The sequence below is a fragment of the Salmo trutta genome, chromosome 39, assembly GCF_901001165.1.
Source record: "Salmo trutta chromosome 39, fSalTru1.1, whole genome shotgun sequence".
In the NCBI taxonomy this organism is placed as follows: Eukaryota; Metazoa; Chordata; class Actinopteri; order Salmoniformes; family Salmonidae; genus Salmo; species Salmo trutta.
Window position 1 is genome coordinate 682,396 of NC_042995.1, and position 26,987 is coordinate 709,382.

At 47.8% G+C, this 26,987-nt stretch overlaps 1 protein-coding gene across 1 annotated transcript in view; it reads right to left on the reverse strand.

Moving 5' to 3' along the window:
• LOC115179485 (Krueppel-like factor 7) overlaps positions 1 to 26,987 on the reverse strand; it is a 57,523-nt gene that overhangs the window by 14,082 nt on the left and 16,454 nt on the right. The gene's annotated exons all lie outside the window — the stretch shown is intronic.

Here is a 26,987-nt window from a genome sequence, read left to right on the forward strand (position 1 = left end):
GCTCGTCTGGAGGTTAGTTAACACAGTGTCCAAAGAAGGGCCAGAAGTATACAGAATGGTGTTGTCTGCGTAGAGGTGGATCAGAGAATCACCAGCAGTAAGAGCGACATCATTGATGTATACAGAGAAAAGAGTTGGCCCAAGAATTGAACCCTGTGGCACCCCATAGAGACTGCCAGAGGCCCGGACAACAGGTCCTCCGATTTGACACACTGAACTCTATCAGAGAAGTAGTTGGTGAACAAGGCGAGGCAATCATATGAGAAACCAATATAACTACCTCCCCCTGTTGTTTCTGTGTTCTGCACTCTAAAAATACAACAGTTTTTTATTATTTGTATCTGTTGCTAGGTGATACTGTTTTGGGGGGGGACTGTTAAACTAATTTGCATATTAACGTAAAATTGTAAGCACCCCCAAGAGTGTGTCAATAGAGAAATGCTGCGGAAATATCTTTCTTACCTGTTATAATGGGGACATATTTTAAGATGCTTTTAAAAAAGAACCTTTTCCGGGTTTTACTGTTCCCGTGATTGCTGCGGACGTTGTAAAATGTAATTGGAATGAACTGAATTTACGAGGGAGGCAATTTAAGTGTTGGCGACATTAAGAAGTGATAAGAAAATGGTATGCTACAATCTTCACTGAATTCAAAAGGGAGAACAATCATCGATACAGCCATCGGTCACTGTCTGCTAACACTAGTGAGGTCACTGTCTGACTCTGCTAACACTAGTGAGGTCACTGTCTGAGTCTGCTAACACTAGTGAGCTCACTGTCTGAGTCTGCTAACACTAGTGAGCTCACTGTCTGAGTCTGCTAACACTAGTGAGCTCACTGTCTGAGTCTGCTAACACTAGTGAGCTCACTGTCTGAGTCTGCTAACACTAGTGAGCTCACTGTCTGAGTCTGCTAACACTAGTGAGCTCACTGTCTAAGTCTGCTAACACTAGTGAGCTCACTGTCTGAATCTGCTAACACTAGTGAGGTCACTGTCTGAGTCTGCTAACACTAGTGAGCTCACTGCCTGAGTCTGCTAACACTAGTGAGGTCACTGTCTGAGTCTGCTAACACTAGTGAGGTCACTGTCTGAGTCTGCTAACACCAGTGAGCTCACTGTCTAAGTCTGCTAACACTAGTGAGGTCACTGTCTGAGTCTGCTAACACTAGTGAGCTCAATATGCTCATGCAGTGTATAGTTCATGATGTGGGCACGTTCAGCTTTCATGATTCATTTCAAGCTATTGCCCTCCCTCCCTCCCCATGGGGTTATGAGTAAAGAAAGAAAGAGGGGGAAGTAAAAATGGACGAGGAAGAGAGATTGCTGGAGAGGGAGGAGGGGAAAAGAGATGGAGAGAGAGACATGAGGGACAGAAATGAGGTATGGAAGAGAAACAGATGGAGGGAGAGTGAAGGAGGGGCTGAGGAAGACCGAGAATAACCGGGTGAACGAAAGAGGGAGGGTGTGAAAAAAGGGGAGGCCGAGAGTGAGAGAGGGAGCGAGGGCTTGCCTTGGCTCTCACAGTGGGAAGTAAAACCAATCCCGGGCCTGTGACATTCACCGTAACGGTATCCTCACAGCAGGCTAACTAACACACGGCCAGGAGCCTTGCACTCTGAATACCCACCTCAGGGAAAGGAGAGATGAGACTGCACTCTGAATACCCACCTCAGGGAAAGGAGAGATGAGACTGCACTCTGAATACACACCTCAGGGAAAGGAGAGATGAGACTGCACTCTGAATACCCACATCAGGGAAAGGAGAGATGAGACTGCACTCTGAATACCCACATCAGGGAAAGGTGAGATGAGACTGCACTCTGAATACACACCTCAGGAAAAGGTGAGATGAGACTGCACTCTGAATACCCACCTCAGGGAAAGGTGGGATAAGGCTGCACTGTAGCGGTTCCGTAGCAGTAAATGTAGGTCTCTACCTGGTACAGCCAGAAGAGGACTGGCCCTCCCCTCTGAGACTGGTTCCTCTCTACCCAGAAGAGGACTGGCCCTCCCCTCTGAGACTGGTTCCTCTCTACCCAGAAGAGGAATGGCCTCCTTTCTGAGACTGGTTCCTCTCTATCCAGAAGAGGAATGGCCCTCCTCTCTGAGACTGGTTCCTCTCTACCCAGAAGAGGAATGGCCCACCCCTCAGAGACTGGTTCCTCTCTATCCAGAAGAGGAATGGCCCTCCTCTCTGAGACTGGTTCCTCTCTACCCAGAAGAGGAATGGCCCACCCCTCAGAGACTGGTTCCTCTCTACCCGGTACAGCCAGAATAGGACTGGCCTCCCCTCTGAGACTGGTTCCTCTCTACCCAGAAGAGCACTGGCCACCCCTCAGAGACTGGTTCCTCTCTACCCAGAAGAGGACTGGCCACCCCTCAGAGACTGGTTCCTCTCTACCCAGAAGAGGACTGGCCACCCCTCTGAGACTGGTTCCTCTCTACCCAGAAGAGGACTGGCCACCCCTCTGAGACTGGCTCCTCTCTACCCAGAAGAGGACTGGCCCTCCCATCTGAGACTGGTTCCTCTCTACCTGGTACAGCCAGAAGAGGACTGGCCCTCCCATCTGAGACTGGTTCCTCTCTACCCAGAAGAGGACTGGCCCTCCCATCTGAGACTGGTTCCTCTCTACCTGGTACAGCCAGAAGAGGACTGGCCACCCCTCAGAGACTGGTTCCTCTCTACCCAGAAGAGGCCTGGCCACCCCTCAGACTGGTTCCTCTCCACCCAGTATGCTGATGTAAAAAGGGCTTTGTGAAACACATCCGATGTATTGAATATGAGTATAGGTCAGTGATGTCAGGTGACCTGTGTTGAGGAGGAGAGTGTATGCCAGTGGAGAGGTTTAAAAGTGATGTCAGGTGACCTGTGTTGAGGAGGAGAGTGTATGCCAGTGGAGAGGTTTAAAAGTGATGTCAGGTGACCTGTGTTGAGGAGGAGAGTGTATGCCAGTGGAGAGGTTTAAAAGTGATGTCAGGTGACCTGTGTTGAGGAGGAGAGTGTATGCCAGTGGAGGGTTTAAAAGTGATGTCAAGTGACCTGTGTTGAGGAGGAGAGTGTATGCCAGTGGAGAGGTTTAAAAGTGATGTCAGGTGACCTGTGTTGAGGAGGAGAGTGTATGCCAGTGGAGAGGTTTAAAAGTGATGTCAGGTGACCTGTGTTGAGGAGGAGAGTGTATGCCAGTGGAGAGGTTTAAAAGTGATGTCAGGTGACCTGTGTTGAGGAGGAGAGTGTATGCCAGTGGAGAGGTTTAAAAGTGATGTCAGGTGACCTGTGTTGAGGAGGAGAGTGTATGCCAGTGGAGAGGTTTAAAAGTGATGTCAGGTGACCTGTGTTGAGGAGGAGAGTGTATGCCAGTGGAGAGGTTTAAAAGTGATGTCAGGTGACCTGTGTTGAGGAGGAGAGTGTATGCCAGTGGAGAGGTTTAAAAGTGATGTCAGGTGACCTGTGTTGAGGAGGAGAGTGTATGCCAGTGGAGAGGTTTAAAAGTGATGTCAGGTGACCTGTGTTGAGGAGGAGAGTGTATGCCAGTGGAGAGGTTTAAAAGTGATGTCAGGTGACCTGTGTTGAGGAGGAGAGTGTATGCCAGTGGAGAGGTTTAAAAGTGATGTCAGGTGACCTGTGTTGAGGAGGAGAGTGTATGCCAGTGGAGAGGTTTAAAAGTGATGTCAGGTGACCTGTGTTGAGGAGGAGAGTGTATGCCAGTGGAGAGGTTTAAAAGCATTGGATTGGTGTAAGATGAGCGTGGACTAGAAGGACTTTCCACCATATTTCTTACAACTTCCCTTTTAAACCCAGGAAGGGAAGTGAACAGTGCTTTAGTCAAAGGGCTAGAGAATTGGGATACAGACAGGGTGTCTGAGGGGTTTATTGGAAGGTAGAAGATGGAGAGAAGATGGAGGGCTGGGAGAGACAGCAGACTCCATCTCTCTCATTAAAGGAATATTGTTCAAGAGAAGGAATTATTCAGCATTTTCTTCACTTGTCTGTGTATCTTTCTCTGCAACGTGTGTGGTTTTCCTCTCGTTGTCAGGTTTAAAAGCAGTGCTCTGGCATCCCTCGGAGGCTGATGTCTCCCAAAGGGCAAGATGGGGCGGCAGGTAGCCTAGTGGTTAGAGTGTTGGACTAGTAACCAGCAGGTAGCCTAGTGGTTAGAGTGTTGGACTAGTAACCAGCAGGTAGCCTAGTGGTTAGAGTGTTGGACTAGTAACCAGCAGGTAGCCTAGTGGTTAGAGCGTTGGACTAGTAACCAGCAGGTAGCCTAGTGGTTAGAGCGTTGGACTAGTAACCAGCAGGTAGCCTAGTGGTTAGAGCGTTGGACTAGTAACCAGCAGGTAGCCTAGTGGTTAGAGTGTTGGACTAGTAACCAGCAGGTAGCCTAGTGGTTAGAGCGTTGGACTAGTAACCAGCAGGTAGCCTAGTGGTTAGAGCGTTGGACTAGTAACCAGCAGGTAGCCTAGTGGTTAGAGCGTTGGACTAGTAACCAGCAGGTAGCCTAGTGGTTAGAGCGTTGGACTAGTAACCAGCAGGTAGCCTAGTGGTTAGAGCATTGGACTAGTAACCAGCAGGTAGCCTAGTGGTTAGAGCGTTGGACTAGTAACCAGCAGGTAGCCTAGTGGATAGAGTGTTGGACTAGTAACCAGCAGGTAGCCTAGTGGTTAGAGTGTTGGACTAGTAACCAGCAGGTAGCCTAGTGGATAGAGTGTTGGACTAGTAACCAGCAGGTAGCCTAGTGGTTAGAGCGTTGGACTAGTAACCAGCAGGTAGCCTAGTGGTTAGAGTGTTGGACTAGTAACCAGCAGGTAGCCTAGTGGTTAGAGCGTTGGACTAATAACCAGCAGGTAGCCTAGTGGTTAGAGCGTTGGACTAGTAACCAGCAGGTAGCCTAGTGGTTAGAGTGTTGGACTAGTAACCAGCAGGTAGCCTAGTGGTTAGAGCGTTGGACTAGTAACCAGCAGGTAGCCTAGTGGTTAGAGTGTTGGACTAGTAACCAGCAGGTAGCCTAGTGGTTAGAGCGTTGGACTAATAACCGAAAGGTTGCAAGATCAAATCCCTGAGCTGACAAGGTACAAATCTGTCGTTCTGCCCCTGAACAAGGTGTTTAACCCACTGTTCCTAGATCGTCATTGAAAATAAGAATTTGTTCTGAACTGACTTGCCAAGTTAAGTAAAATGAAAGATAAAGAGGACTTAACAGGACACTTGGACTGACACTGATCTAAAAAGTCAACATGGATCATCTCCACACAAAGATATCTAAGTCTTTCAGGTTTAAAGCAGACTCCTTTTCTCTGCATGACTTATAAGAAAAGAGAAACCCTCTTTGTGCCGCCAAGTTGGAGCGGAACTGAGGTGAAGTTATCCAATGACCTGCTGCACAAGCAAAGTCGTCCAAAGACGGATCTTTCCAGTCCAACTTGGCGGTCCATTTAGTACTAACAGTGAAGACATGCCCACAGCCAACAGTTGCATTCAGCCCTAACCCTGTCTGAGTCAGCATGTTGGGCAAACAAACAGTCCGTGATATGACATTTTGCTGCTATGATAACAAAGCCTTTGGGTGGAGCTGAGCTGTGTGTTAGTGAGTTAGTCACCAAGCCACCAGGGATATTATTTATGGCTGGAGAACTGACCTGCACCCCCCCCCCCCCCACACACACACACACACAAAACAAAGATAGGAGGGGACCCACAGACAAAGCAGATTATCAGTCCTAGCACACACACACACACACTCCCCACATACACACATACTATAATTTTACCTGGACGTATGTACACACTTTCCCAGGGTGGGATTTAGGAACTGGGCACGCAAGGCCCTCTACTTCCAAGCATCAAGATTTTGTTTTTCGGTCGGGGCCCCCCAGATAGCATACAACCATGTTATAAGCCATGCAGGAAATTCGCTTTAAAATGGCTAAATGTTTCTCTCTGCCCCATGGCAAAATGTGAAGAACAGCATGATAAAACTACAAATGTTTCTCTCTGCCCCATGGCAAAAAGTGTTGAACAAACCCCTCAACGGCTATCTAGTATTCTTACGCTTGACAGAGGCTCTCTCCAATACTAGTTTTTGTTTTCCTTCTCACACCAAACTAGTCAGTGGCTTACCCAGACAGACTGAGTCATGTGTCACACGCTGAAGTGAGAGCAGCTCAGAATAGAGAATAAAACACCAGGCTGTGGTGAACTATACAGATAACAATGTTGTTCCCCTATATATATATCCTATCTAACTTCTACATATAGTAGAGTATCCTGCCTCTGTCTTAGCCTCTACCACTGCAGTACAACTGTTACCCCATCTATCTCAACACAGCCTTCCCCCAATATTCATTCCCACCCACATGGCCACCACTAGTGCCCTCCCTGCAGATACCAAGCCTGCCAACACACGCTATCCCTCCTCTCGCCCCCTTTAGCATCCCTCCCCTCAGCCCAGCACACAGCACGCCATTAGTATCAAAGTGCTAGCTAAGCTACCACCCACGGTCGTCTGCCTGGCTGACTGCTGGAGAGGCTGGTAAAAACAGAGGTTAGCCTATAAAAACAAACAGATTTCATAGACCCCTGACTTGACGCCAGAACACAAGACACTTAAGTGAGATAAGGTGGATATGGGTCATTAATGTTGTGAAGATTTAATCCTGTTGCTTCTGTGCCGTTATTTGCCTGTTAGTGGCCAGCCTGTTAGCTTGCATGATTCTTGCCATTCTCCTTCGACCTCTCATCAACGAGCTGTTTTCACCCACAGGACTGCCGCTGACTGGATGTTTTGTGTTTGTCGCACCATTTTCAGTAAACTCTAGCGAGTCCGTGGGAGAGAACCATTTTCGTGAACGGGGTGGTGTACCTAATAAACTGGCCTCGGAGTGTATAGTGGCATCACTATTAGCTCCATGAAATCTGCAGCGACATGGGTCATCTGTCAAGTCAGGTGCCTGTTCTGTCCACCAATGAGAAGCTTCGATGTGCTGCCTCACACTGAGGTGACACCAGCCAAATGACCATTCTCCAGCAGCCTGACTCAAGCAGAATCGTTTGGTCGCCTGGCTCCATCCCTGTGTGTGGGTGTGTGTGTGTGTGTGTGTGTGTGTGTGTGTGTGTGTGTGTGTGCGCGCGCGCAGAGTCACAACACCAAATCGATGCGAAATGATGCGGCAGTGTGTGATCTCATCAGCCGAGGCCCTCATGACCCTCCCAGAGGGTCTATGACTTTGCTGAGCAATACTTAGAAATGTCCCTCCTGCCTCCCCACCACATCCTATCCCCTTCCTCCTGCTCCTCAGCCCCTCTCCTCCCACCTGCACTGAATGCCACCTCAGCCAGACGAAGATCTAAGAAGCTGTAGAGAACAGAGAGATACACTGCATTACCAAAAGCATGTGGACACCTGCTCGTCGAACATCTCATTCCAAAGTCATGTACATTAATATGGAGTTGGTCCCCCCCTTTCCTGCTATAACAGCCTCCACTCTTCTGGGAAGGCTTTCCACTAGATGTTGGAACATTGCTGCGGGGACTTGCTTCCATTCAACCACAAGAGCATTAGTGAGGTCGGGCACTGATGTTGGGCTATTAGGCCTGGCTCGCAGTCGCATTCCAATTCATCACAAAGGTGTTTGATGGGGTTGAGGTCAGGGCTCTGTGAAGGCCAGTTAAGTTCTTCCACACTGATCTCGATAAAACATTTCTGTATGGACCTCGCTTTTTACATGGGGGCATTGTCATGCTGAAACAGGAAAAGGCCTTCCCAAACAGTTGCCACAAAGTTGGAAGCACAAAATCGCCTAAAATGTCATTGTATCCTTTATAGTTAAGATTTGCCTTCACTGGAACTAAGGGGCCCAGCCGGTACCATGAAAATCAGCCGCAGACCATTATTCCTCTTCCACCAAACTTTGCAGTTGGCGCTATACATTGGGGCAGGTAGCCAAACCCAGATTCATCTGTCGGATTGCTAGATGGTGAAGCGTGATTCATCACTCCAATGGCAGCTGACGCTTGGCATTGTGCATGGTGATCTTAGGCTTGTGTGCGGCTGCTCGGCCATGGAAACCCATTTCATGAAGCTCCCGATGAACAGTTATTGTGCTGACGTTGCTTCCAGAGGCAGTTTGGAACTCAGTAGTGAGTGTTGCAACCGAGGACAGACGATTCTTATGCGCTACACGCTTCAGCACTCGGCGGTCCTGTTCTGTGAGCATGTGCGGCCTACCACTTCCGGGCAGAGCCGTTGTTGCTCCTAGATGTTTCTACTCCTAGACGTTTCTACAATAACAGCATTTACAGTTGACCGGGGCAGCTATAGCAGGGCCGAAATTTGACAAACTGACTTCATGGAAAGATGGCATCCGATGACAGTGACACGTTGAAAGTCACTGAGCTCTTCAGTAAGGCCAGTCTACTGCCAATGTTTGTCTATGGAGATTGCATGGCTGTGTGCTCGATTTTATACACCTGTCAGCAACATGTGTGGCTGAAATAGCTGAATCCACTAATTTGAAGTGGTGTCCACATACTTTTGTAAATATAGTTTACTAGCAGCAGCACAGGCCTGACTGACTTGACTGTTCACAGGGAAGAAGACATTACTCCATTTTCTGTACTGATCTGAGTGAGAGAACACGTAGACTATAGCCTCTGTCTATTACCATTTTTAAACTACTGAGCCAAGCCTAAACATATATTTCACATTTATTTTTTTATTTTATTTAATCTTTATTTAACTAGGAAAGTCAGTTAAGAACAAATGTATATTTACAATGACGGCCTACACCGGCCAAACCCAGACGACGCTGGGCCAATTATGCGCCGCCCTATGGCGGTTAGGGTTGCAAAGGGTCGGAAAATTCTAGGTCTTGTGGCATATTCTGGTTAAACTATCCCCAATTCAATGGACTTGCAAACCTATTCATGCACAGTGGATTCTTCCATCACATGTACAGATGATTCTCAAGATTTTGCACTCTAACGAGATGCTATTGAGCCCACACTACTACATTGTAAGAGCCAAGGACTACATGCTTTCTGGTGATTACAATAATGGGTGGGGTGAATATATTTTATATGACATACATACTTTTTTATTAACTAGTATATAGTAGCCTACAGCAAAGTGCATTTAAATAATGTCTAACTTGTTAACAATTTCTGCTAGTTAGCTTTTGCTACCATGTGGGTTTTAGCTGACTTGAGCCTGCTTGTCACTGTTGACTTGGACTGGTGTAAGGCGGAATCAGATGCAGGAGACAGGTGCTGGAGGTGAGTGTCCTTTTAATAATTTGACACACAAAACAAAAACCGCGAGGCACAGGGCGCTACAGACAGACTGCCTGGGAAAAACACATTCTCAATATTGCGAACAAAATATATATATAAGCGGCACAAAAAGGCACGGGGCGCAGCACGGTAAATCCTCTCTTCGTGAAACTGTCAGAAACAAACCCGTAAAAAAACCCGGACCACCATCCTGAGTGGACAATCAACAATCCCGCACAAAACCCCAACTGAAAACACACACTAAATAAGGCCCCACTAATGACACAAAACAGGTGCGGAACAGACAGACAAAACCAAAAGACACAGAACCAACGATCGGTGGCAGCTAATAGGCCGGCAACGACGACCGCCGAGCGCTGCCCGACCGAGGAGGGGCGCCACTTTCGTTGGATCCTGTGACACTGCTGAGGAGTGTTAATACACCTGTTTCCATACATGTTTCATTTAAAACATTTATCTTACAAAGGAGTTGTTTAATCTAACTGCTTAACTATTTACAGGGGGGAAAAAAGTATTTGATCCCCTACTGATTTTGTACGTTTGCCCACTGACAAAGAAAGGATCAGTCTATAATTTTAATGGTAGGTTTATTTGAACAGTGAGAGACAGAATAACAACAAAAAAATCCAGAAAAACGCATGTCAAAAATGTCTCTCACTGTTCAAATAAACCTACTATTAAAATTATAGACTGATCATTTCTTTGTAAGTGGGAAAACGTACAAAATCAGCAGGGGATCAAATACTTTTTTCCCCCACTGTATCTGTACATGGAATTGTATGGTTTTTTTTCCTTATTTTTTCCTAATCTTTACAGGAAAATGCCACGGTACTATCTGATGTGTGGAGACATTTCACTGCAGCTAATGTAGAAGGAAAAGCTGTGTATATTTGCAAATACTGTGCCAAATCATATGTGAAGAATGCAACAGAATCATCTGGCCAAGTGCATAAAGTTCCCTCTACTTCTGAAAATTATGAATCAGACACCTTATCGATAGCAACAGCTCATGGTCCTCCTGGAATAAGACTTTTTTTTACTCATTGGAGGAACGTAGTCAGAGAAATGCTGATGAATGTCTTGCTCGAGCTGTGTATGCAACTGGTTCACCTCTGATGCTCACAGGCAATGTGTATTGGAAGATATTTCTAAATGTTCTTGGCCCAGCATACACCCCTCCAACCGGACATGCTTTATCCACTCATTTCCTGGATGCAGAGTTCAACAGAGTTCAAGTGAAGGTCAAACAAATCATAGAGAAAGCAGACTATATTGCAATCATCTCTGATAGGTGGTCGAATGTTCGTGGGCAAGGAATAATTAACTACATCATCTCCACCCCTCAACCAGTATTCTACAAGAGCACAGACACAAGGGACAATAGACACAATGGTCTCTACATTGCAGATGAGCTGAAGGCAGTCATCAATGACCTTGGACAACAGAAGGTATTTGCACTGGTGACAGACAATGCTGCGAAAATGAAGGCTGCTTGGTCTAAAGTGGAGGAGTCCTACCCTCACATCACACCCATTGGCTGTGCTGCTCATGCATTGAAAACAATGGATACACTCTACAAGAGAGCCAAGGAAATGGTTAGGTATGTGAAGGGTCATCAAGTTATAGCAGCAATCTACCTCACCAAGAAAAGTGAGAAGAATAAGAGCACCACATTGAAGCTGCCCAGCAACACCCGTTGGGGTGGTGTTGTCATCATGTTTGACAGTCTCCTGGAGGGGAAGGAGTCTCTCCAAGATATGGCCATATCACAGTCTGCCGATATGGACAGCCCCATCAAGAGGATCCTCCTGGATGATGTATTTTGGGAGAGAGTGGTAAGCAGCCTGGAACCTATAGCAGTAGCCATTGCATGGATTGAGGGAGACAATGCCATCCTGTCTGATGTTCAGACTCTGCTTGCAGATGTAAGATAAGAAATCTGTACTGCCCTGCCCACTTCACTGTTGCTCCAAGCAGAGGAAACTGCAGTTCTGAAATACATCAAAAAGCGTGAAGACTTCTGCCTGAAGCCCATACACGCCGCAGTGTACATGTTGGACCCCAAGTATGCTGGCAAGAGCATCCTGTCTGGTGCAGAGCTCAACAAGGCCTATGGTGTCATCACTACCATATCTCACCACCTTGGCCTGGATGAGGGAAAGGTTATTGGCATTCTGGCGAAGTACACTTTCAAGCAAGGGCTTTGGGATGGAGATATGCCATATGCGATATGGCAGTCGTGCCAACATATCTCATCAGCTACCTGGTGGAAGGGACTTTGTGGATCTGAGACTCTTTCCCCTGTTGCCTCCATCATCCTCCAAATCCCACCAACATCAGCCACCTCAGAGTGCAATTGGTCCTTGTTTAGGAACACACAAACCAAAGCATGCAACAGGCTGACCAATACAAGGTTTGAAAAATTGGTGGCCATCCAGGCAAATTTGAGGCTTTTTGAGCCTGACAACGAGCCATCCTCAACAAGGTTGGAAAGTGACAGTGAAGATGAGGCCTCAGAGTCTGATGTTCAAGAGGTGGACATTGAGGAGGTCCAGGGAAAAGACATGGAAGCCTGAGAGGAAGACAACCAAAGCTTTAGTTTCTAGACTATCATTTTACAGATGTACGTTGAAAACGTTTTTGGGAGATGCGATGGATCATTGGGGATCATTCAATATTCCCTTTCTTTTGTTAAGTGAAATCATCCCATGTGAAGAGTCAACTCATTTAATTAAAGATCAATTCTTAACTAAACAGTTTTTTATATTTCTATTGGAAGGATTTAATCATTTGCAATTATGTCTACTTATGATAAGGTAAAAGGTTTATGTTTCTGTCTCCATATGGTAAATATATCCAATGCAAAAAACATCTACATTTAAATGGTATTAATATTAATTAGCATATATTTCCATTAATTCCCATATATTCCCGTTAATTCCCACGGAAAGTTTCCACCTCTGAATATTCCCCAAAATGTGCAAATCCTAGTTGTGGTACAGCCTGGATTCGAACAAGGGTGTCTGTAGTGATGCCTCTAGCACTGAGATGCAGTGCCTTAGACCGCTGCGCCACTCGGGATCCATGGAGTGGTAGAGGTTAGGTTCAGCGAGATCTAACACCTTCTGCCACCACTTAAGCGGCGTTAGAGACCGGTGCAGCCAAACAGAGCAGAGATGTGAGATAATTACACACACACAGCCCTTATCAGACGACATTACCCTCACAATATAATCTCCCAGATGAGGGCAGGTTTAAAAGGCTTTGCTCCCATATCCTTCACGGCAGGATTAAAGGGCTTTGCTCCCAGATACTTCAGGGCAGGTTTAAAAGGCTTTGCTACCAGATCCTCCAGAGCAGGTTTAAATGGCTTTGCTCCCAGATCCTTCAGGGCAGGTATAAAGGCCTTTGCTCCCAGATCCTTCAGGGCAGGTATAAAGGCCTTTGCTCCCAGATCCTTCAGGGCAGGTTTAAATGGCTTTGCTCCCAGATCCTTCAGGGCAGGTATAAAGGCCTTTGCTCCCAGATCCTTCAGGGCAGGTATAAAGGCCTTTGCTCCCAGATCCTTCAGGGCAGGTTTAAATGGCTTTGCTCCCAGATCCTTCAGGGCAGGTATAAAGGCCTTTGCTCCCAGATCCTTCAGGGCAGGTTTAAATGGCTTTGCTCCCAGATCCTTCAGGGCAGGTATAAAGGCCTTTGCTCCCAGATCCTTCAGGGCAGGTTTAAATGGCTTTGCTCCCAGATCCTTCAGGACAGGTATAAAGGCCTTTGCTCCCAGATCCTTCAGGGCAAGTTTAAAGGGCTTTGCTCCCAGATCATTTAGTGCAGGTTTAAATGGCTTTGCTACCAGATCCTTCAGGGCAGGTTTAAATGGCTTTGCTCCCAGATCATCCAGGGCAGGCTTAAATGGCTTTGCTCCCAGATCCTTCAGGGCAGGTTTAAAGGGCTTGGCAAGCATGGTTCCTGATGATAAGACACTTCAGCTGGCTGTTCAAGCCAAAGCGCTCACCCTGTGTACCCGGATCAGTCAACAACATTGAACATTCATTTGGTGCAATTAAAAAGTCGACTTGGGGCCTCTCCCTGAAACCTGCTTACCAGGTTGGTCTGAATAATGTCCATAGATACTTCAGTGCTAATCAAGAAATCCTACGTCTGCACAGAGAAGCTCACAGAGAGAGCCACACGAGACAAGAACCAATAATATCCCACACGTATGCTCCCTACCTCCTCAACCATGCTGATCTATTTCAGACAGACAGGAGTTATACCACCAGTCAGACAGGGACCAACGTGTGGAGCTAACAGGAGTTATACCACCAGTCAGACAGGGACCAACGTGTGGAGCTAACAGGAGTTATACCACCAGTCAGACAGGGACCAACGTGTGGAGCTAACAGGAGTTATACCACCAGTCAGACAGGGACCAACGTGTGGAGCTAACAGGAGTTATACCACCAGTCAGACAGGGACCAACGTGTGGAGCTAACAGGAGTTATACCACCAGTCAGACAGGGACCAACGTGTGGAGCTAACAGGAGTTACACCACCAGTCAGACAGAGACCAACGTGTGGAGCTAACAGGAGTTATACCACCAGTCAGACAGAGACCAACGTGTGGAGCTAACAGGAGTTATACCACCAGTCAGACAGGGACCAACGTGTGGAGCTAACAGGAGTTATACCACCAGTCAGACAGGGACCAACGTGTGGAGCTAACAGGAGTTACACCACCAGTCAGACAGAGACCAACGTGTGGAGCTAACAGGAGTTATACCACCAGTCAGACAGAGACCAACGTGTGGAGCTAACAGGAGTTACACCACCAGTCAGACAGGGACCAACGTGTGGAGCTAACAGGAGTTATACCACCAGTCAGACAGGGACCAACGTGTGGAGCTAACAGGAGTTACACCACCAGTCAGACAGAGACCAACGTGTGGAGCTAACAGGAGTTACACCACCAGTCAGACAGAGACCAACGTGTGGAGCTAACAGGAGTTACACCACCAGTCAGACAGGGACCAACGTGTGGAGCTAACAGGAGTGACCTGGCCTTCTCTTCCTGGTGCAGCCAATTCAAGTGCAGTCAGCACTGAGAGTAAAGAAAGGGGAGCTTCAATCAAAGAAAGAGCTGAGGTCAAGCTTCCTGCTATACTAGACGGACCCCACATTTTCTGGCCACTTTGGATGTCAGAGACTAACTCCAGCCAAACATCTCTAAACTATGACAATCAGTCATGGAGGGAAGGAACAGGGAAGTAGAAAGCCATTCAGGAAGCCCTCTTTCCTCCAGGGAAAGGCCACCGCTCACTGGGTGCAGAGAGATCGCAGACCTGGTGACCTCTAAACGGAGTGGAAAGACATTTCCCATTGCTTTTCTGCCGCAACACTGTTAGCTGCTCACCGACACTACCCCCACACATCTTTCTTCAGCCAATGATCCAGCATGGCAGCTCATTTCAGCTGGCTGCAAACCCGGGTTATGTCCCAAATGGCACCCTATTCTCTTTGGGCCTAGGTCAAAAGTAGTGCACTACATAGGGAATAGTGTCCTGGTCAAAAGTAGCGCACTACATAGGGAATAGGGCCCTGGTCAAAAGCAGCGCACTACATAGGGAATAGGGTCCTGGCTAAAAGTAGTGCACTACATAGGAAATAGGGCCCAGGTCAAAAGTAGTGCACTACATAGGGAATAGGGTCCTGGTCAAAAGTAGTGCACTACATAGGGAATAGGGTCCTGGTCAAAAGTAGTGCACTACATAGGGAATAGAGAGAGTCCTGGTCAAAAGTAGTGCACTACATAGGGAATAGGGTCCTGGTCAAAAGTAGTGCACTACATAGGGAATAGAGAGAGTCCTGGTCAAAAGTAGTGCACTACATAGGGAATAGGGTCCTGGTCAGAAGTAGTGCACTACATAGGAAATAGGGTGCCATTTGGGACAGGTTGATAGTGTGCTCTGACTGCAACAACCCCACCTCACAGTTAGGCTTAGATCATAATTCAATGCCAATAAAAACAGCAGGGAGTTGTACACTTCCACTTGATACATGCTGTCAGCATACAACTGATTGTCAGCATACAACCGATTGTCAGCATACAACCGATTGTCAGCATACAACCGATTGTCAGCATACAAAACTGTCAGCATACAACCGATTGTCAGCATACAACCGATTGTCAGCATACAACCGATTGTCAGCATACAAAACTGTCAGTATACAACCGATTGTCAGTATACAAAACTGTCAGTATACAACCGATTGTCAGTATACAAAACTGTCAGTATACAACCGATTGTCAGTATACAAAACTGTCAGTATACAACCGATTGTCAGCATACAAAACTGTCAGTATACAACCGATAGTCAGTATATAACTGTCAGTATACAACCGATAGTCAGTATATAACTGTCAGTATACAACCGATTGTCAGTATATAACTGTCAGTATACAACCGATAGTCAGTATATAACTGTCAGTATACAACCGATTGTCAGTATATAACCGATTGTCAGTATAACTGTCAGTATACAACCGATTGTCAGTATATAACTGTCAGTATACAACCGATTGTCAGTATATAACTGTCAGTATACAACCGATTGTCAGTATATAACTGTCAGTATATAACTGTCAGTATATAGCTGTCAGTATACAACCGATTGTCAGTATATAACTGTCAGTATATGTCACAAAAGGTGCCGTGTTGAATTGACCAAAATGCAGCGGGTATGTGGATACTCATTCTTTTAATGGAAAAAACGAAAAGCATCCACAGGAAAAACAAAACAATAAACAGTACTCACGACTAGACAGCGTAGCAGGCTCAATAAACGCAGTGCTCACAAACAATTATCCACAAACACACAGACAAACACACCCTACTAATATAGGACTCCCAACTAACTAACTAAACCTAGAAATACATAAACACAGAGCAGTGCCCAAAACCCCCGGAATACATAAATAAAACAACCTACTACCTACACCACCACCCCAAACCATATAAATCAAATACCCTCTGCCACATCCTGACCAAAGTCCAACAACAAATAACCCTTAACTGGTCAGGACGTGACAGTACCCCCCCTAAAGGTGCAGACCCCGGAATGCACCTGAAAGAAAAAACAAACCCCCAAACAAAAAATATCCCCCTAAACAATAAGGGAGGGAAGGGAGGGTGGCTGCCGTCAACGACGGCACTGTGCTACACCATCCCTCCCCAACCCACCTATCCTGGAGGTGGCTCAGGTGCAGGACGTGGACCTCGCTCCACCTTCGGCGTTGCCCACTTTGGTGGCACCGATAGCTGCGCCGGGCAGACGGGCCACTCGGGCTGACCCTGGCATACGGACCACTCGGGCTGGGCCGGAGGACAGGCGGGCCACTCGGGCTGGGCCGGAGGGCAGGCGGGCCACTCGGGCTGGGCCGGAGGGCAGGCGGGCCACTCGGGCTGGGCCAGAGGGCAGGCGGGCCACTCGGGCTTGGCCGGAGGGCAGGCGGGCCACTCGGCTGGGCCGGAGGGCAGGCGGGCCACTCGGCTGGGCCGGAGGGCAGGCGGGCCACTCGGGCTGGGCCGGAGGGCAGGCGGGCCACTCGGGCTGGGCCGGAGGGCAGGCGGGCCACTCGGGCTGGGCCGGAGGGCAGGCGGGCCACTCGGGCTGGGCCGGAGGGCAGGCGGGCCACTCGGGCTGGGCCGGAGGGCAGGCGGGCCACTCGGGCTGGGCCGGAGGGCCGGCGGGCCACTCGGGCTGGGCCGGAGGGCAGGCGGGCCACTCGGGCTGGGCCGGAGGGCAGGCGGGCCACTCGGGCTGGGCCGGAGGGCAGGCGGGCCACTCGGGCTGGGCCGGAGGGCAGGCGGGCCACTCGGGCTGGGCCGGAGGGCAGGCGGGCCACTCGGGCTGGGCCGGAGGGCAGGCGGGCCACTCGGGCTGGGCCGGAGGGCAGTCGGGCCACTCGGGCTGGGCCGGAGGGCAGTCGGGCCACTCGGGCTGGGCCGGAGGGCAGTCGGGCCACTCGGGCTGGAGGGCAGTCGGGCCACTCGGGCTGGGCCGGAGGGCAGTCGGGCCACTCTGGCAGACCCGGAGGGCAGTCGGGCCACTCTGGCAGACCCGGGCAGTCGGGCCACTCTGGCAGCTCCTGACTGGCGAGGCTGGGCTGTCGCACTAGATGCCTGATGTGTGGGGCTGGTATTGGATGTGCCAGTCTGGGCACACGCATCTTCGGGCTAGTGCGGGGAGCGGGAACAGGCTGAACAGGACTAGGCTGACTACTGGGAAGCTTGGTCGGGGTTGCTGGTATTGGTCGTGCCAGACTGGAGGTACTCACTTCCGGGAAAGCACGAGAGGCAGGAACCGGAAAGACTGGGCCATGGAGGCGCGCAGGTGGCCGTGATCGCACCGCCTGCACAACCCGTCCTGGCTGGATGGAACTAGTAGCCCTGCACGAGCGGGGTGCTGGTGCAGGGCGGACTGGGCTGTGCATGCGTGTAGGCGAGATAGTGCGCACCTCAGCGAAACACGGCACTCTCACCTCCCTACGCATCTCCACATACTCACGGGTAGCTGGCTTATGGCTCTTCCTAGACCTAGCCAAACTACCCGTGTGCCCCCCCCTAAAAAAATCTTGGGGGTGCCTCTCCGGCTTCCTCGCCAGCGCGTTCATGGCTTCAAAACGCCGCCTCTCAGCCTTCGCTTCCTCGATCTCCTCCCATGGGCGACGGTATTCCCCAGCCTGATGCCAAGGTCCAGCCCCGTCCAAAATCTCCTCCCAAGTCCATCTCTCCCCATAGTCCATATACTTAGCGTGCCGCTCCTCTCTCCGCTGCTTGGTCTTGGTTTGGTGGGTAATTCTGTCACAAAAGGTGCCGTGTTGAATTGACCAAAATGCAGCGGGTATGTGGATACTCATTCTTTTAATGGAAAAAACAAAAAGCATCCACAGGAAAAACAAAACAATAAACAGTACTCACGACTAGACAGCGTAGCAGGCTCAATAAACGCAGTGCTCACAAACAATTACCCACAAACACACAGACAAACACACCCTACTAATATAGGACTCCCAATCAAAGGCAACTCAGCACACCTGCCTTCAATTGGGAGTCCAATCCCAATTAACTCTACATAGAAAACAAACCTAGAACCTATACCCACAACTAACTAACTAAACCTAGAAATACATAAACACAGAGCAGTGCCCAAAACCCCCGGAATACATAAATAAAACAACCTACTACCTACACCACCACCCCAAACCATATAAAACAAATACCCTCTGCCACATCCTGACCAAACTCCAACAACAAATAACCCTTAACTGGTCAGGACGTGACAGTATACAACCGATAGTCAGTATATAACTGTCAGTATACAACCGATTGTCAGTATATAACTGTCAGTATACAACCGTGTGTCAGTATATAACTGTCAGTATATAACTGTCAGTATATAGCTGTCAGTATACAACCGATTGTCAGTATATAACTGTCAGTATACAACCGATTGTCAGTATATAACTGTCAGTATACAACCGATTGTCAGTATATATGTCACGTCCTGACCAGTAAAGGTGTTATTTGTTATTATAGTTTGGTCAGGACATGGCAGGGGGTATTTGTTTTATGTGGTTCAGGGTGGTTGTGTGTTGTGTCCATGTAGAGAGGGGTATTTAATTTATTTGTCCAGGGTTTTTGGTTATTGTTCTATGTTAGTTTATTTCTATGTTCTGTCTAGTCATTTGTATTTCTATGTTTAGTTAATTGGTGTTGGGGCCTTCAGTTGGAGGCAGCTGTCTATCGTTGCCTCTGATTGAAGGTCCTATATTAGGGGTGTGTTTGTATTGTGGTTTGTGGGTAGTTGTATTCTGTTTTGTGTTCTTCACCTGACAGAACTGTTAGTGTCGTTTTCGTAATTGTATCCGCGTTTCATTTTGTTTCACCTTCTTCAATATTAAAAAAGATGAGTATACACTTCCCTGTTGCGTCTTGGTCCTCGACACACGACACCTGTTACAATATAACTGTCAGTATACAACCGATTGTCAGTATATAACTGTCAGTATACAACCGATTGTCAGTATATAACTGTTAGTATATAACTGTCAGTATACAACCGTTTGTCAGTATATAACCGATTGTCAGTATATAACTGTCAGTATCCAACCGTTTGTCAGTATATAACTGTCAGTATATAACCGATTGTCAGTATATAACTGTCAGTATATAACCGATTGTCAGTATATAACTGTCAGTATACAACCGATTGTCAGTATATAACTGTCAGTATATAACTGTCAGTATACAACCGATTATCAGTATATAACTGTCAGTATACAACCAATTATCAGTATATAACCGTCAGTATACAACCGATTGTCAGTATATAACCGTCAGTATACAACTGTTTGTCAGTATATAACTGTCAGTATATAACCGTTTGTCAGTATATAACTGTCAGTATATAACTGTCAGTATACAACCGATTATCAGTATATAACTGTCAGTATATAACCGATTGTCAGTATATAACCGATTGTCAGTATATAACCGATTATCAGTATATAACTGTCAGTATATAACCGATTGTCAGTATATAACTGTCAGTATACAACCGTGTGTCAGTATATAACTGTCAGTATACAACCGATTGTCAGTATATAACTGTCAGTATACAACCGTGTGTCAGTATATAACTGTCAGTATACAACCGTTTGTCAGTATATAACTGTCAGTATATAACTGTCTGTATACAACCGTTTGTCAGTATATAACCATTTGTCAGTATACAACTGTCGGTATACTTTCTGACACATTCTACAGTAAATGGACAGACTGCTTCGAGATGCAAATCCTTCTAGAAGAAAAGTAATTAAAGATTAGGAGAATTGCTGAGGCAAAATCATGCAGTGCCTCAGGAAAGCAAACCAAATGTATTCTTCTGATCAGCAGTCTAATTTGGTTGTGACGTGCTGTGAAAACACCTGTGTGTCCTGGCAATGAAGAGAGGATGGAGAGGACAGGGAGATGAGAGGAAGGGAGGAGGAGAGGAGTGAGAACAGAGGGTGGAAATGAGAGGAGAGGAGGAGAGAGGAAAGGGGGAAGAGTGTCAGGAGTTGAGAGGAGACGAGAGGAGACGAGAGGAAAAGGTGAATGAGAGGAGATGAGGAGAGAGGAAAGGGGGAAGAGTGTCAGGAGTTGAGAGGAGACGAGAGGAGAGGAAAAGGTGAATGAGAGGAGATGAGAAGGGGAAGACATGAGAGAAGGAGAGATTAGAAGACAGGAGAGGAAGAGGGAAATAGGAGAAAGAGGAGAGGAGGAGGGAGACAAGAGAGAGAAAGGGGGAGAGGAGAAAAGAGGAGAGGGAGAGGAGATAGTTGTGGGGAGAGGAGCCAAGCCCAGTGGATTATCCCAGAGACTGGAGAGACTAGAGTGACGGTAGTGGAGCTCACTGGGGAGAGGATCCTTGTCTCTTTAACTGGCTTTGGTTGAGCTGCTGTTTATCGGTGTAGCGACTCGCCAAGAGGTCCCCTCTCAGCGGCCAAATCCACGCTAATCTAATCAGGAAACAGCCATTCCCATTCAACCAGTCAACCGGCCGAAGAGTATTACCCCCCCGCCCCCACTGCACACGCACAGAAAGGGTTGGAGTGGGTTAGGATAGAGGTTGGGTGGGAGACCAGCGTTTTACACCAGGGTTAACAGTTAGCGGGGGGATTTGGAGTCGTCTGTATGGTGGATTTGGGTACCCCATTGTGAGCCACAAGCTAGCTAATCTTCATTACCACACACAATGACAGAGCAGAGAGAATGGCACTCGGCTGGAAATGAGTTTGGCGAAACAAAAGAGCTGTGAGAGAGAGAAAGAGGGGGGGGATAACAGAGGCAGAGGAGAGAGAGGGAAGAGATAAAGGGAACAGCGAACCGGAAAAAGTCAGCTTCCTCTTCATACAGGCTTGGTGCAGATACAGAATGGGCACCCAAGTCACGTCGTCCAGAATGGAGAACAGGCTAAACTGGGTCTGTACAGATAGAAAAAAACCTAACAGGTCCTGTCTGCTGCACGGTGCTACAGGCAGCAGGGCACTTAACAGTTAAGAGCATTGGGACAGTAACAGAAAGGTCACTGGTTCAAATCCCGACCCGACTAGGTGTAAAATCTGTAGATGTGCCCTTGAGCAAGGCACTGTTACCTAATTGCTCCTGTAAGTGGCTCTGGATAAGAGCGTCTGCTAAAGGACTAACATGTAAACGATTTGCCATGGTTCAAACACAGTCTGGTAGTGAGGGCTGAGGTGTGATGTCTACAGATATGCAGTGTTTGAAGAAAGGGGTTGTGAAAGGCTATTTCACAGCCAGTCATGGGACTGATTATTGCTAACCACTGAGGTTAACTAGGGGTCAAGAGGGTCAATTTCACCAACCACTGATTATAACTGAGATATGCCCCCACTGTTAACTAGGGGTCAAGAGGGTCATCTCCACTGATTACAGCATTGAGATATGCCCCCACTGAGGTTAACTGGGGGTCAAGAGGGTCAACTCCACCAACCACAGCATTGAGATATGCCCCCACTGAGGTTAACTAGGGGTCAAGATGGTCATCTCCACTGATTACAGCATTGAGATATGCCCCCACTGAGGTTAACTGGGGGTCAAGAGGGTCAACTCCCCCAACCACTGATTATAAGTGAGATATGCCCCCACTGAGGTTAACTGGGGGTCAAGAGGGTCATCTCCACTGATTACAGCATTGAGACACGCCCCCACTGAGGTTAACTAGGGGTCAAGAGGGTCAACTCCACCAACCACTGATTACAGCATTGAGACACGCCCCCACTGAGGTTAACTGGGGGTCAAGAGGGTCAACTCCACCAACCACAGCATTGAGATATGCCCCCACTGAGGTTAACTGGGGGTCAAGAAGGTGAACTCCACCAACCACTAATTACAGCATTGAGATATGCCCCCACTGAGGTTAACTAGGGGTCAAGAGGGTCAACTCCACAAACCACTGATTATAACTGAGATATGCCCCCACTGAGGTTAACTGGGGGTCAAGAGGGTCAACTCCACCAACCACAGCATTGAGATATGCCCCCACTGAGGTTAACTGGAGGTCAAGAGGGTCATCTCCACTGATTACAGCATTGAGATATGCCCCCACTGAGGTTAACTAGGGGTCAAGAGGGTCAACTCCACCAACCACTGATTACAGCATTGAGATACGCTTCCAATGAGGTTAATTACGGTTCAAGAGTGAAAAAGGCAGGATCTTTCGAAAGCAGGTTACCACACCCTGCTAGGACCTCAGGTGACGAGGTTAAAGTTCATGAGGTCAAAATTGTTTACACGTGTGTGTGTGTGAGCGCAACTTACCTCCCGCGGGTTTAACTGGGTGGGTGTATACACCAGAAGAAGGAGACAATGTGTCGTTCTCCCCTGTCTTCATTCACACAGGAACGCTTTTAAAACAAACCTCAGGAACACAGATTAGCCAAGCTGCTTAAATATTGAACAAAATACCTCTCTGTTGCCACTGCAGTGGGCTCTCCTCCAAGAGATAGAATGGAAGAAAAGGCTGTGTTCTGTGCTGATTGAGGACTGTGCCATGGAAGGAAGCACGCAACTCTGCTTGAACCTGCTCACCCCTCTCTGCCCAGAGTTTGCCTCCTCAGTGAAACGCTGAAACAGAGTGCAAGCACTTTAATCCCAATTTCCTCCCTATAACTAAACCTGTTTTTATAACTGAGCCTCTTCTTAATAACTGAGCCTCTGCTTAATAACTGAGCCTCTGCTTAATAACTGAGCCTCTGCTTAATAACTGAGCCTCTGCTTAATAACTGAGCCTCTGCTTAATAACTGAGCCTCTGCTTAATAACTGAGCCTCTGCTTAATAACTGAGCCTCTGCTTAATAACTGAGCCTCTGCTTAATAACTGAGCCTCTGCTTAATAACTGAGCCTCTGCTTAATAACTGAGCCTCTGCTTAATAACTGAGCCTCTGCTTAATAACTGAGCCTCTGCTTAATAACTGAGCCTCTGCTTAATAACTGAGCCTCTGCTTAATAACTGAGCCTCTGCTTAATAACTGAGCCTCTGCTTGATAACTGAGCCTCTGCTTGATAACTGAGCCTCTGCTTGATAACTGAGCCTCTGCTTGATAACTGAGCCTCTGCTTGATAACTGAGCCTCTTCTTGATAACTGAGCCTCTTCTTGATAACTGAGCCTCTTCTTGATAACTGAGCCTCTGCTTGATAACTGAGCCTCTGCTTAATAACTGAGCCTCTGCTTAATAACTGAGCCTCTGCTTAATAACTGAGCCTCTGCTTAATAACTGAGCCTCTGCTTAATAACTGAGCCTCTGCTTGATAACTGAGCCTCTGCTTGATAACTGAGCCTCTGCTTGATAACTGAGCCTCTGCTTGATAACTGAGCCTCTGCTTGATAACTGAGCCTCTTCTTGATAACTGAGCCTCTTCTTGATAACTGAGCCTCTTCTTGATAACTGAGCCTCTTCTTGATAATTGAGCCCTACTAATAACTGAGCCACTACTAATAACTGAGCCTCTTCTTAATAACTGAGCCCCTACTAATAGCTGAGCCTCTTCTTGATAACTGAGCCTCTTCTTGATAACTGAGCCTCTTCTTGATAACTGAGTCTCTTCTTGATAACTGAGCCTCTTCTTGATAACTGAGCCTCTTCTTGATAACTGAGCCTCTTCTTGATAACTGAGCCTCTTCTTGATAACTGAGCCTCTTCTTGATAACTGAGCCTCTTCTTGATAACTGAGCCTCTTCTTGATAACTGAGCCTCTTCTTAATAACTGAGCCTCTTCTTGATAACTGAGCCTCTTCTTGATAACTGAGCCTCTTCTTGATAACTGATCCTCTTCTTGATAACTGATCCTCTTCTTGATAACTGAGTCTCTTCTTGATAACTGAGCCTCTTCTTGATAACTGAGCCTCTTCTTGATAACTGAGCCTCTTCTTGATAACTGAGCCTCTTCTTGATAACTGAGCCTCTTCTTGATAACTGAGCCTCTTCTTAATAACTGAGCCTCTTCTTAATAACTGAGCCTCTTCTTAATAACTGAGTCTCTTTTTAGTGAAGATAGAAGCACTACAACCAGACTTTTGCTTCTGTGTGTGTGTTGTGTGAGTGAGTGTGTGCACGTGTGAGCTGTCTGTCACATGGACGCAGGGCATAGTACGAGTCAGACACCATAATAATAAACAAGAGACTGGATCTCGGTTTTGTAAGCCTGTATTTGATTGGTTCAGGCTTGGAAGCCTATTTTATAAGCCTATGTTTGATTGGCTCCGGCCTGGAAACCTGTTTTGTAAGCTCGTATTTGATTGATTCAGGCTTGGCAGGCAGGTCCTATTTAAAAGGAAATTAGTGCAGTATAGTAGTATGAAAGGTGAGACTGAAGAGTTTATCTGATAAGGGCAACAACACATCTGCAACACTGATCATCAACACAGGGGCCCCTCAGGGGTGCGTGCTTAGTCCCCTCCTGTACTCCCTGTTCAACCACGACTGCATGGCCAAGCACGACTCCAACACCATCATTAAGTTTGCTGACGACCCAACAGTGGTAGGCCTGATCACCGACAACGATGAGACAACCTATAGGGAGGAGGTCAGAGACCTGGCAGTGTGGTTCCAGGATAACAGCCTCTCCCTCAACATGAGCACGACAAAGGAGCTGATTGTGGACTACAGGAAAAGAAGGGTCGAACAGGCCCCCATTCACATCGACAGGGCTGTAGTGGAGCCGGTCGAGAGTTTCAAGCTCCTTGGTGTCCACATCACCGATAAACTATCATGGTCCAAACACACCAAGACAGTCATGAAGAGGGCACAACAAAACCTTTTCCCCGTCAGGAGACAAAATATATTTGTCATGGGTCCCCAGATTATAAAGATAATTTTCTACAGCTGCACCGTCCTGACCGGTTGATGTTGCCTGGTTGGTTGGAGCTATGGGGGACTGTTTAGAAGGAAAACACCAGCCCACAGTCCCTTGGCTGTGGGTTCACTGGTTGCACCAGTTCAGGCTTAAAACATTCAGACTAGTTGTGATTTAAGTGAACACATGAGACCTGCTCCACTGAACCTCATAGAGAGAGTGGTCCCAACAGGCACCTGGGACCTGCTTCACTGAACCTCATAGAGAGAGTGGTCCCAGCAGGCACTTGGGACCTGCTCCACTGAACCTCATAGAGAGAGTGGTCCCAGCAGACACCTGGGACCTGCTCCACTGAACCTCATAGAGAGAGTGTCCCAGCAGACACCTGGGACCTGCTCCACTGAACCTCGTAGAGAGAGTGGTCCCAGCAGGCACCTGGGACCTGCTCCACTGAACCTCGTAGAGAGAGTGGTCCCAGCAGGCACCTGGGACCTGCTCCACTGAACCTCGTAGAGAGAGTGGTCCCAGCAGGCACCTGGGACCTGCTCCACTGAACCTCGTAGAGAGAGTGGTCCCAGCAGACACCTGGGACCTGCTCCACTGAACCTCATAGAGAGAGTGGTCCCAGCAGACACCTGGGACCTGCTCCACTGAACCTCATAGAGAGAGTGGTCCCAGCAGACACCTGGGACCTGCTCCACTGAACCTCATAGAGAGAGTGGTCCCAGCCGGCTACGACAAGAACACATCATTATACAGTAGGGCATGTAGAAGCATACAGGTAATAATGTACACAGATCACTGCCTTGCTATAGCTCCCTCCCTCCCTCCCTCCCTCCCTCCCTCCCTCCCACACACACACACACACACACACACACACACACACACACACACACACACACACACACACACACACACACACACACACACACACACACACACACACACACACACACACACACACACACACACACCAAAATGATTGATGGGCTCTCTTATAAAACACAGTCTGTTCCCTAAGGTATTCCCGGCAACATCACCGGGACTAAAATAGCTAGCGACCCAAATAACTCCCCTGTTGGAACTGTCTGAGGTGTCCAACGTTACACCAAAGCCATTTGTTTGACTGGGTAATTAATTCCCTCCTTTTTATAACCAAATGTTTATGGCCTATCTAGGCCAAGAGTGTACAGTAGTGGGCCAGGGAGAGGTGGGGGAGACAGTCTATTGTATATTGCCTGGGAGACAGAACATCATAGACATACATATGCTCTAAAATGGCTGCAGGACAGGAACTGGTGTCACAAGATCACAGTAAATAGGATCAACTGCTGGAAGGATTTCCTCTTTGGCCAAATATAGGCCTTCTATAGGTCTATACTGGTAGTGCATTGAGACAGACCAATTGTACTGATCAAAACCATGCCACTGATGTCAGAAGAAGGAATGACTTGCCCCAGGATTCATCAAATCACTGGGGGATAAGATAGTCTGGAGACTAAATAGAGACCAGCCTAGCATTAGTTTCTGTAAAACCAGCCACCCTCCTCTCCTCCAATCCCAGCAGAGTTAGCCTGTAGCTGCTATTGTAACATAGGTGGTTTGGTGAACCACAATGTAACTGACCGGGGTTCAAATCTAGGTCTGAACTTAGCCCTCTGAGCTAAAGCCTGGGCATTACTGTCTATAGTATAACCGTAGCCTAACCACCGCTGATGCACTACAGCTGATAGTGCATAATGCATTCCAGCAGCCGGGTCCAGCCAGCAGCCTGCATTTCTCTG